The sequence below is a fragment of the Ostrea edulis genome, chromosome 7, assembly GCF_947568905.1.
Source record: "Ostrea edulis chromosome 7, xbOstEdul1.1, whole genome shotgun sequence".
NCBI classification, from domain to species: domain Eukaryota; kingdom Metazoa; phylum Mollusca; class Bivalvia; order Ostreida; family Ostreidae; genus Ostrea; species Ostrea edulis.
In genome coordinates this window covers 57,923,339-57,936,167 of record NC_079170.1, presented here as the reverse complement: position 1 = coordinate 57,936,167, position 12,829 = coordinate 57,923,339, and positions in this window count along the sequence as shown.

Below are 12,829 nucleotides of genomic sequence, written 5' to 3'. Positions count from 1 at the left end.
TATTTTTAACAAGATTTTCTACAATACCTATCGGAAAAGACTCCAACAAAATTCATGTTCCTATCATGCATAAATCAGAATGAAGGTAAGTTCTACGTCACTGGTGTTTAAATACCAGGCACAAAGCTCCGATTAGGGAAAGTTACCGTTTCCGTGCAACACCTTCTTTAAAAAATAATAAGAAATTAATCAGTTTAAAACTGTTTTGAGTTCTTAATGATTATCACGTAAAATTGTTATATCAGCTGAGGGATTCAAGCTCCTGAAGAACGTTTGTTTTTCATGTTTGTTTTGCAATTTGTCTAGTGAAATTACAAATTATTTTCAACTTATTTTTTTCTTTTGTTAAATTGTTGTTACATTTTGCATAATTTTTAATTACTGTTTTATTGAATTGTTATCTCATGTACATACAAGCATTTTTCGCATCTCAGTATTCTTCATTAAATTATTAAATAGGTGTTAAATTCTTGTCTGTATCCTTCAAGTATATGACCAGCATGCATGATATACCATTTTTATTTTCAATTATTGAAAGCCATACTCCATGCAAAACTTACATGCAATTTTATTCACAGCTGAATACTTATTTTGTGATTTTTAATTACATTTTTGATATGTTTGATATTGCAAATTGTCTCTACTTGGACATGAAATACAATATGCATACAATTCAGTATTATTGTTTGTCAGATTGATAAGTTCTAGGATTTGAATTAAGTTTGAAATACTTTTTTGATATATTTTTTCATTGATACATACGGAAGCCCATTAGTGCAAACCAAAACTAAATAAAACACGAAATTATTATATAAAAAACGAAATTATTATATAAAAAACGAAATTATTAAATAAAGAACGAAATTAATAAATAAAAACGAAAATATTACATAAAAAACGAAATCAAGAACAATTTTTGAGAATATAATGTGTTTGTGTGTCAGTGGAGCTTAACAAGGAAGGAAACATGGCTCCTAATTCTTTGATTTACTGCGATTTCATCATCGCCAATGGAGTTTTACAGAAATCTAATGACAACTTTTCCATTCACTACACGTTTATCTACTATGTTCGCTGAAAGGTCCCAAACCTCATGTATCGGATTACAGGATTTCTCCTCAACAATCACTTGACTCTACACTAATTAAGTGTTTCGGCGGTTTGAAAAATGAGCAAATTGATTGGATTGATCGATAGATTGAAGTTTAGCTGCATGCAGATCCGCCTCATCAGAAGTCTATTTGCACTTCACAATTATCATACAGGTTGATTATTCTGAAATGAAGGTGTGAGCATATCCCTTAAATTTTTATTGCGTTGGTATGAACCACACTATAGGTACAATGTAGAACAGAGAAAACCTCTTTGTCTCTCTGGAGGGTGTGCCGTTAATTTAAAAGCTTTTGCTTTTTGGTGGGTTGTATTTGGTGATAAAAACAAGGGGTATACCCGGTTTTTTGCTTTTATTTACACCCGATAGCAGAGGTGGCTCGATCGTAGTTGTCAAGTACCACTTGTACTTTTTTTTATTGATTTAATTATCACTATAGCCCCTCTTTAGAGGGTTTGTTTTGAAATCTTTAAAAATTTCTTCAACCATTTCAATTAATTTATTCACTCAAATCATTCATACAATGGTACACGAGGTACACAAATATATAAGTTAGTATTTAAACAACATTGGCAAGGGTACAATTATATAATTAATACATACACATGTAAGTGCATTAGCACAAAATAAAGGTGGAGGACATAATGCATATAATTTAATATATATACATATATACATCTTAGGAAGGCAGCAGACTAACTTATGGATATACATAGTTGCTTTTTTAAAAAACTGTTTTAGGTTTCATGTTGTCATTAACTCTCTACATTTCAGTGTATTTGGTACATGACAATATCTAGGAACCCAAAATTCTTTCCGTAGAGCGGATAGTAATTTACATTCTAAGATAACGTGGTATATTCGTCGGCTAATTTACCAGTAAATATGGCAAATAGTTTCACCTTTTATAAATCCCTTATAAACTGAAGGAGTATGTGCACTTTTTCGTTCCAATTTGTAGGTTTGGTGTACGTTTTCAAATCTAGAATGCGAGTTACCTCAAATCACTTTCCTTTATACATCGTACTGCCCAAGAAATGCATTTTATTTACAGATATTTCACACTTGAATTTAAGCAGTTGATGAGCAGAATTTGCTATAGCGAATAAATCATGGCCGGATTTCTTTTTCTTCGCCATGAACATAATAAAATAAAGCCATCGTCATGATAACGCACTTGGTACGTTATGCGATGTTTACCTGGAAATCCTTGGTTATCTGATGTAGTCGGATATCGCATACAGATGGGGAGCATTTAGACCCTTATAACACATCCGAATTAAATTTGAAAGTATTATTTCCCAAAATTAATCTGAAGAGAAGGCTCAGATCGCCACTGAATGATGTATTTATTGCATAGACAGATTTGTCCAATTTACTGTAGTATGTTTCTACTGCAGTCATTAATTCCTCAAATTGCATGTTTGTGTAGAGTGGTGTGATATCATAGGCTAGCTGACCGTGTATAAGTAAGAAAATATATGGCTCCCATTAGTCAGGTACCTCAACAATCACTTGATTTTACACTAATTAAGTTTCGGTGGTGTGATACGGTGTGCACCAGTGTAGCTGCTAAAACTGGTGTCAGGTGGCCTTCGTTTATGCCAAGTACTGAATACTTTGCCGTGTCATGCAGAATTAATGACTCACATGTATCAGTTCACATCAGTACAGTTCGTTCCTTTTCTTATTTAATAATTTCGTTTTTTATATAATAATTTCGTTTTTTATTTAGTTTTCGTTTTTTATATAATAATTTCGTTTTTTATTTAATAATTTCGTTTTTTATATAATAATTATATAATAATTTCGTTTTTTATTTAGTTTTGGTTTGCACTAATGGGCTTCCGTACATACTCCATGTAAAACTTACATGCAATTTTTGCAATTTTATTCACAGCTGAATACTTATTTTGTGATTTTTAATTACATTTTTGATATGTTTGATATTGCAAATTGTCTCTACTTGGACATGAAATACAATATGCATACAATTCAGTATTATTGTTTGTCAGATTGATAAGTTCTAGGATTTGAATTAAGTTTGCAAAAAAATATATCTGTCCTATCAGAGACGAAAACAAAAAAAGTTGGAGTCCTATCAGCATATAAGCCAAAACATTGTGTGGTCATATTGCATTTTGAACCGGTCCCAACACCCCAATAAACATTGAACCTTTTTGTGTGTGTTGATTATAGCAGCCATATACTGCACAATACACCATAACGGACTTGTAACCGTTGAATCTCTCCAAATTGTATCAATAGCCTACTGCATGTGCTGTTCACAGCTGGTTTTAAGAGACGCTACAGCTCATTTTCCACATTTTAATCAAGTGTTGTTTTTTTTAAACAAAATGATAAAAATCATATCGATACTGATAATTTTCAACAATTTTGGATGCATCAATTTGTTCTCAACTGCGTTTTGAAGATCATTCGAAATAAAAAAGGTTTCTTAGTTTTAGTTTAAACAATATTTATTCGTAAATAATTCGATAATAATGTTTACAAACAATGTCTTATACATGTAATAGATTGAGAAACAAAGGTTTCTTCTTTCAAATGCATGTATTTACATCACGTGATTTTGAATGACAGCATAGATATTGTGTAGATAATTATTTAAATACCCTTTAGGGGATCCACACTCGCCTTTCAAGTATGAAATTATTACCTGCTTCTTATGATTAAGTAATTATTAATGATTATTGTTACAGAAACTCTTCCATGTTCCTTTTGACCAAGGTTTTTAAACTAACACGTGACGAGTTCAGTTAGAAATAGCAATTACTTTTAAAGCAGTGTCTTCGCTAGTACTGTCCCAATGGCGGATTTAGAGCTAGGGGCCAGAACACCCCCCCCCCCACTTGATCCCTTTTTTCGCGACTAATTGGGAGGTAAAACTCCAGATTTGGCACCCAAAATGGCTGAGTACTTTGGCTAATACTTGACTTTCACACGCCACCCCCTTTGGAAATCTTGGATCCGCCACTGAGTCCTGCGTGTGTTTCTCCTAGGTCTTGGTTTTCCAATGGTCATACTGATCCCATTTTAGTTCACGTATGCCATTGAGTTTTATCTCACTCATCTTTTTTTTTTACCTCTTTTCTCTAGAGGTTGGAGCGTTCGCCTCGCATGCGGAAGGCCGGGGTTCAAATCCCGGCCGCGACAAACCTAAGTCGTTATTTAAAACAGGTAGTGACAGTTCCATCGCCAAACGCTCGGCATCAGTTGTGTAAGTATGTGTGTATGTGTAGAACATGTTGATCAATAAAAAAAATCATTTCATAGCAAAATTTAACAAAACTCTTAATAACTATTTTCATGTAAACCTCATTACAATATTGTTACATTTTCAAAGAATCCTTTTTATTATCATACCTTTGTATTTGGGAGAGGGCCTACATAAGGCTATGCTTGTTGCCCAATCTTGTTGAGTTTCTCAATAAAATATGTTTAAATTAAATCAGTTGTGAATGTCACTCGTCCTCGTAGATGACCTTAAAAACGGATGTCCCGTGTCACAGTAGGTGTGGCACGTTGGTCGTAAGTGCCGAGCATAGACCTAAATTTGAAGCCCTTTACCAGTCTCGGTGACGTCTCTATATGAGTGAAAAAATCTCAAGAGAGAGAGACGTTAAACAAGTTACAATCAATCATTTTCTCGCAGAATCTGTCAAAATTCTGGGTCTATCGACTACACTTAATCTCACTTGACGACATGTGTCACTATTTACTGTCTATGCGCATACATGTGTCTGAAGACCGAAAAAAGGAGACTAAATATTGTTGTTATTGTTTGTATAGGTCATCAAAAAGTATCATTTTTTGCGTATTTTCAACCTTTTTGTGTGTGTTGATTTTCACAAAGTTCATACATTCAACTATGCAAAAAAAAATTGAAGAGCTCTGGGAAAATTTTCATTTATGACTTTTGCGCAAAATGAACTATAGTGTCTTATGTTTTCATGCTTTCTCGCTTCGACACGATTGACACGTATGGCGCCACATATTAAATGCGCGAAAATCATCAATGAGAATATGCATATTGTAGTGGTCCTGGAGGTAATAGGCACAAATTGCCCTGCCACCTTCGGATACGTAATGCACTGCAAGATGACGTACATGTATCTGCTGTGATGTGTACAGCTCCTCGCTCTCTTTCTTTGTTAATTGCTGACTAGAGCAGATGTGTCTCTATCAACTCCGCTATATTGTAGTGAATGTGGGCACGATAATAAACCGTGATTTATTTTACCATAGTGTTTCTCTCTTCGCCATCACCTTCCATACAGTATGATGCAATATACATGTATATTCGTACAAAATGGCGGAGTGTTTACATTCGCGACGGAATTAGGTCAGACTTCAAACTAAGATATTTTGTTGTACACAGTGATTAAAGTAATAAAAACTTCTTTTTTTTTTTTTTGGCTCTTTTTGGACATATATTATCATATAAACAGGATGTTACATGCAACTTCAATATTTCAACAAACATGTTAAACACTGTGTGAAAATTAATAGCAATATTGTACAATTACTTTGAAGATAAAGAGAGACTAGTAGATGAAATATGCATAACTAATTCATTTAAGGAAGATACATCTTACATTGAAATTATTTTGTCTTCTATCGTTTTCCATACTTGGTTATAATAATCAAGATTTCTTCTGCCACAATAAATTGATTTTTTAACAAACAGTTTTCTTCTCAAAAATTGCAAAAAAAATATATAAAGAAGGACCACTGTGCCCTGTATCTGAATTAAACACAAACTGTATATAATATTTAGAAAGCAGTATACAATAATTCAGACTTTCACACTTTTCTTCATAAAATCCAAATATTATGTCTTGATAAGAGATATCATTTATATAAGTAATGTTTAATCTATTCCACCAAGTTTGGAAATGCTTCCAACAAGTACCAACATATTCACAAAAGTAAAACCTGTGGTCTATTGTATCTAAATTTCCACATAATATACAAGAAGGTGATGTTTTAATTTTCATTGCTTACAGCAATTTGTTGTGTGCTAAAAATCTGTGAATTAATTTATATTGAAAAGATTGTAATGATGTTTCCATTGATATTGTGAAAGGTAACTTGTAAATACTCTCTAACTCTTGCTGTGTTAATTTTGAATCAAAAATATTTTCCCATTTTGGTATACATGTTGGTAATTCTGCTATACTTTCCATCAAAATCCAGTAAAAATCTTTACAAGTCATGTTTGATATGGGACTCCTATTACCATTGAAACTCAGTATAAGCGTATTTCTATTTATAAAAGAATTATCATTTTGTCGAATATGCTTTCTCCAACTGTAGGGTATTGCATTTCTTAAACAATAGTATTCAAAAAAAGATATGTTTAAATTGTGTGTTTCACTTAATTTTTCATTTCTAAGGAAGTCTTTATCTCTATCTACAATATCTCCAATATATAAAATACCCCTTTCATACCACTTCTTCCAAAAAACCTCTTTATTGTCAATTTTAATATTGTCATTAAACCATAAACTTTCTTTAAAAACGACTGGTTCAACATTTACAATATGTCTGAATTCTCTCCATGTACTAAAAATATCACTGTAAAACTTTGGCAAAAAAGTATCAATGTCTAAATGATTCATGCATCCTCTAGAGATAATAAAGTCATTTAATTCAATATCTTGCAAGTAAAATTGAATTATGCTTCTTAATTTTGATTTTATATTAGTGAAAATTCTTTTTACCCAGCCTAATCTTAATGATTTGACCTGTATATCAAATTTAGGTACTTTCAAACCCCCTTTGCTAATTTTTTGACTGCTTACTGTACTTTTTACTTTTGGCTTTTCATTATTCCAAATAAAGGCATTTATTTCTTTTTCTACTTCTTTAATTAATTCTGATGAGAAAGGGAGAACTTGCGCTTGATAAATGAGTTTAGGGATTGCCAGTGTTTTTGTTATTAGGATTTTACCAATAAGAGTTAGATTCCTCATTTTCCATAAATTTAATGTTAATTTCAATTCTTCTAGTTTTGTATTAAAATTCTTTCTTAACATTTCTTCTTCACCTTTTGAACTAAACCATATTCCTAATGTAAAAAATTGACCTTTTGACCACTTAACAGGTAAGATTCCTGGTCTGAAATTTTTACAACTTCCAATCCAAACTGCTTCTGTTTTATCTAAATTAATTTTGAGTCCAGAACAATGTTTAAAATTTTGAATGATGTTTAGTAATTCCATTCCAGATTTTTCATCACTTAAAAAGCAGGTAGTGTCATCTGCTAGTTGACTTATCTTAAATTCTGTTTCACCAATTCTGATTCCATGAACATTTTTGTTTTCTCTTATTCTTATTGCAAGCAACTCAACACAAAGAATGAAAAGATATGGAGAAAGGGGACAACCTTGCCTGACTCCTCTACTTATTTTGAAAAAAGGGGTTGAGAATCCGTTGTTTATAACACAGCTTGATATATCTGTGTATAGTATCTTAACCCAGAGTCTAAAACTTTCTCCAAACCCAAATGTATCTAATACTTTATCCAAGAAATTCCATTCTACAGTGTTGAATGCCTTCTCAAAATCAACTAAAAGAATCAAACCAGGAATGTTTTTTAGACTTGTATAGTGTATAAGATCAGTAATAGTTCTAATGTTTTCTCCAATAAATCTATTCTCTATATATCCAGTTTGATTAGTGTCTACAATTTGAGGTAAAAACTTTTTAATTCTTCTAGCAAGTACTTTTGATAAAATTTTGTAGTCAAAGTTAAGAAGTGATATTGGTCTCCAGTTTTTAAGTACAGTCCTATCTTTATCTTTTTTAGGTACAAGAGTTATGATGCTTTTTCTTTGATCTATGGAAAGTTTGTGTTTTTGGATACTTTCATTCAAGCTGTCAATTATTAATTCTGAAATTTCTTTCCAAAAATACTTATAAAATTCCATTTGGAAACCATCAGTGCCAGGCGATTTATTGCATTTAAAAGTGTTTAGTATAGCTTCACATTCATGAACTGTAATAGGTCCTTCACAAGACAAGGAATCCTCTTTTTCAAGTTTTTGAATATTCATATTGTAAGTAAATTGATCAATATAATTCTTATAGTCACAATAATCTAAATCTGATGTGTATAACTTTTCAAAAAATGATTGTTCTTCTTTTAATATTTTCTCTCTTCCTTCCAAAACCCCTTTATTTGACGTTATTGTAGATATGTATTTATTTTTATAGTTTCTTTTTTCTAAGGAGAGAAAATATTTAGTACACTTTTCTCCTTCTTCACACCACTTTGCTTTTGATCTAAGAATAATACCTCTTGTTTTATTTTCATTTATCAATTCCAACTTTTCTTTAATTTCATTATATTTATTTACATTTTCTTCCGTAGGATCTTCCGACAATTTTCGTTTTTGATCATCAAGTTCCTTAGCTATGTTTTCTTCATCTTTTCTTAGTTTGCGACATAATAAAAACTTACTTAATACTTCGTAAGATGACCTTTCAGTCGAATCACACTTTGTAACTTCCTCGGAATCGACCGGTATAAACTCTGGACATACTGAGCTTTGATGGCCGTCCAGATACTCTGAATTTCGCGGAACAGACCCCCCTTGTTCTCTATCCTACCAATACGTTCCTGTAGCTTTCTTTTGATGTGTAGCCATATATGTTTAATGATGTTGATGTCAGGACTAAATGTGCAGACCAGCTCATCGTTGTTATGTCATTTCTATTAATAAAACTTTATGTTGAACGTGCACGGTGAACTGGCGCATTGTCATCTTGAAAAATGTGCTGGTTATTTGGAAAATATCGGACTATGACCGGCCATAAATTATCATCAAGAATTTGCTGGTATTTCTCTGCATTGATATTGCCTTCAACTGCTGAAATAGTACCGACCCCATGTCATGTAATACAACCCCAAATCATAACCTCGTAGCATTACTTCGTTCGACGTGCCTCCACTAAGTCTGGTCTCCAACTTCGCCCCGTTTTCTCCGAATATAAATGCGACCATTTTGTCCCACAACTATTTGAGACTCGTCTGAAAATATCACTTTTCTCCAGTAGTTGCCAACTTTTAGTTTCCTTTTTTTTCCAACACCAAAATAACCGCTTTTTCCTGTTCACCTCTCTAATCACAAGCCTTTTCTTGACAACTCGTCTCACGAATCCATTTTTGCGTAGATGTAATTGCACAGTTCTTTTGGATATCGGTTGTTCTCTATTTTCATTAAATCTATCCGTTATCTTCCGTAAACTCTCTCTTCTGGGGTCTTTACAAGCCGTTCCAGCTTCCGATAATCTCGGGCTGTCACAGTAGGTTTCCTGCCTTGTCTAGGAATGTTTTCTTTAGAACCCCGACGTTCTACACGCTTCTTAAAACTTCCTATTGTAGACCTGGACACATCCAAGGTTTCTGATACATAAAGTTCTGATGGTTTTACCTTCTTGTATTAACTTCCATGCAATATCTTTTACGTCGTTACTTAGTTCTTTCCCTTTGCGCCCTGTCTTGTTTATTTGTTTACAATGCAGACGACAATAAAATCACGTGACTCATGAAATGTCACATGGTTATTTTATAAACAACTATCGAAATCATCTATTGCTTAATCCATTGGCTGGAAGTGCGACTGTAAACACGAATGAAAATACGAATACATATTGCATCGTAATATAGTTAGTTAATATAGAAAAGTGATATAATAGCAAGACAGTGCGGAGCGCTGGCTCGTAATGCGAGCTCTAATGACTAAAGCGCGCGAAATAATCTCGCAAAGTCACACCTTGGAATATGATTGTGAACTTACGCGGATTATCATCCTAATTTTGTGGTCTCCTAGCTCGAAAATTCAGTGCACCAAATAGGCGTAATGTTTAACAAAGTGCAATGTAAATTGTTTATGAAAGGCAGGATAAGATGATGTGTGACGTCGTGTCTACGTTTTAACGTACGTCATAATAAAGATTGACAGTGATGGATCTAAAAAATTGTTATCATAAATTTATTGCATGATAGTGAGGGAGATATTATAGGGTTATTGAACATATATTGGTGAATATTGGCACGAGTTGGCTGTCAAAATGCACTTGCAAGTTCGTGCATTTTGACAGCCAAATCGTACCAATATTCACCAATATAAGTTCAATAACCCTTATATTATATAGCTAAAGTATTAAGTTGTTAAATTATATCCCTTTTCACTCAAAATACTCCAAAATAGACGAGAATTCATCAATATTGGCATCTAAGGTGAAAGTGTGCAATATCAGCATGCATTTCTTAACGGTTCAATATTAAACCCGTCATTACGGCTTACTTACGTCGTTACGGTATGGTCAATATTGAACGCTCATACTCGGAAGGAGAATATGATTTTTCTTGGGTGAAGAAATCTTCTTATTATATAGCTAATAAATAGTCTATTATAAAATCAGCGTAAAATCTAGAGAATGTTAGCGTTCAATATCCTGAGAATTTATTGAACGCTAACTTTGCATTGCGTAAATCGTGTGCGCCCGAAACATTCCGAGTATGAGCGTTCAATATTGACCTTACCGAAACAACTTAAACAAGCCAAAATGGCAGACGACGGTCCTCCGAATCTGACAGAGCCGGTATTTGATATTTACTTAAACAAAATGTTTTACTGTACATAAATTATGATGTCCCCATTCACAAAATCAGTTTCCTTCATGCATCACATCGTCAGTTACCCACGGGTGTTTCTATTCGATTATCTCCATCATCATGAGGGAGCGTGAGTGGACTCAAAACCGTGGTTTACGACGATGCATGCATCAATGACGGGTTTAATATTGAACAGTTAAGAAATGCACGCTGATTATTGCACACTTTCACCTTACATGTAGATGCCAATATTGAGGAAGTTTCGTCTATTTTGAGTGAAAAGGGATATAGTTTAACAACTAAACACTTTAGCTATATAATAAAAGGGTTATTGAACTTATATTGGTGAATATTGGCACTCATTGGCTGTCAAAATGCACTCGCAATCTCGTGCATTTTTACAGCCAACTCGTGTCAATATTCACCGCTATAAGTTCAATAAACCTATAATATCTCCCGAACATTCATGCAATAAATTGTTTATTATACCGAAACAAAGCAAGGCTACAAAAATGTATATGACATTGGAGTCCGCTCATCTACACATTGTACGTAGCTGAGATCGCCCTTACGGTAACACCGCGCCGTCAACCTATTAGAAGGTACAAACAACGAAATACAGTGACATGATAACCATTTCTTATATTTCCATTCTCCTTGAATGTTGATTTACTTGCTTGTTTTGTATTAACCAAAACCAAAACCATGCGATTCAACTGTGTATCAGAGACCCGCTTTTTTTCTGCCTTACGAACTATGAAAGTACAATGACTCGGAGTTATTGTGATGTCACAATTAACTTCGTCTACCTTGACGTTAAATTCATGGAAAATGCCCGAGGCTGCCCAATGGGTGAACTATGGGAGATATGATGTTTGAGAGGGAGATCAAACATCCGCCAGAGTTTCTTTGCTCACAAACCAAACTCTTCCAGTTGGGCATTATGGGATAGCGATTTCTTAGGCCAGGTATACTATAGGATTAAACATTATTTTTGAAGAATTTATCGATGTGTAAACTCTGGACATTTTACTCACAAACTGAATAAAAGTGCTAAGCACTTTTATGTTTAAGTTTGTGAGTAAAATGTCCGGAGTTTACACATCGATAAATTCTTCAAAAAGAATGTTTGATTCTTATAATTCCAATTCATTCACTTTATTGACAATTGCAAAAATTTGAATAGTTTCCCCACACTATTATTTGTTTTCAGGCGTGTTTCAATACATCGCGATTTCGGATTTATTGATGTGTAAACTCTTGTTCAGCTTTATTTTTGTCCAATCAAAACAATTGTAATAAATAACATTGGAATTATTGTAGAATGACGAAAAAACATAACATCAAACGTAAACAACTTTCTAAACAAGAACGTAAACATCATGTTCATTACTTTAAATTATAGTTTGAAAAGAGTCTCCCTACTTTTAAATGATCTTTTGATTATTTTATGTTTAAAATAAAATCCATACTTTTATATTAATGCTCTTAATGTCAATATCTTCAAACTTTTAACTACGAACTACTTCTTTAGTGTTATTTGCCTGCGTGATAATCGCGGACTCACAATATACAAATCTGTATATTGTACTGTGTTACATAGGAGAGGTCTATTCGTAGGTGACGTAATGAGGCCTCGACGGGGAGTTTGCCAGTAACAACTCAATATTAAAGGGGGATGTATGGGGATTAAACTGGTTCCCCGCTGATTGGTGCTCCACACAAACAACGGATAAGGTGTACTTTGGTTAGCCCAAATGAGCCGATTTCATTGGTTAGTTGATTTTTATGTCTCACTAGAGATATTGCAAATGGTAGAGTTGTAGTCTAGTTATGATGTCAAAGTCTACTGCACTACGTTACAAAGTTTCGCGCTTCATAGGCCTACTTCACTGTATATTCGTAACGTAGTGTAGTCAACTGTGACGTCAAAGTTAGCGTCGTTGTTGTTTTGAAAGGAACTCTCGTTATACATGCGAGATAACGATACAGCCCAAATCCTGGCTGTCAAAAATTGGCACTTACCTGTTGTACACGAGGGAAGCGAGGTCAACAGGGTACCAGTTTAATAT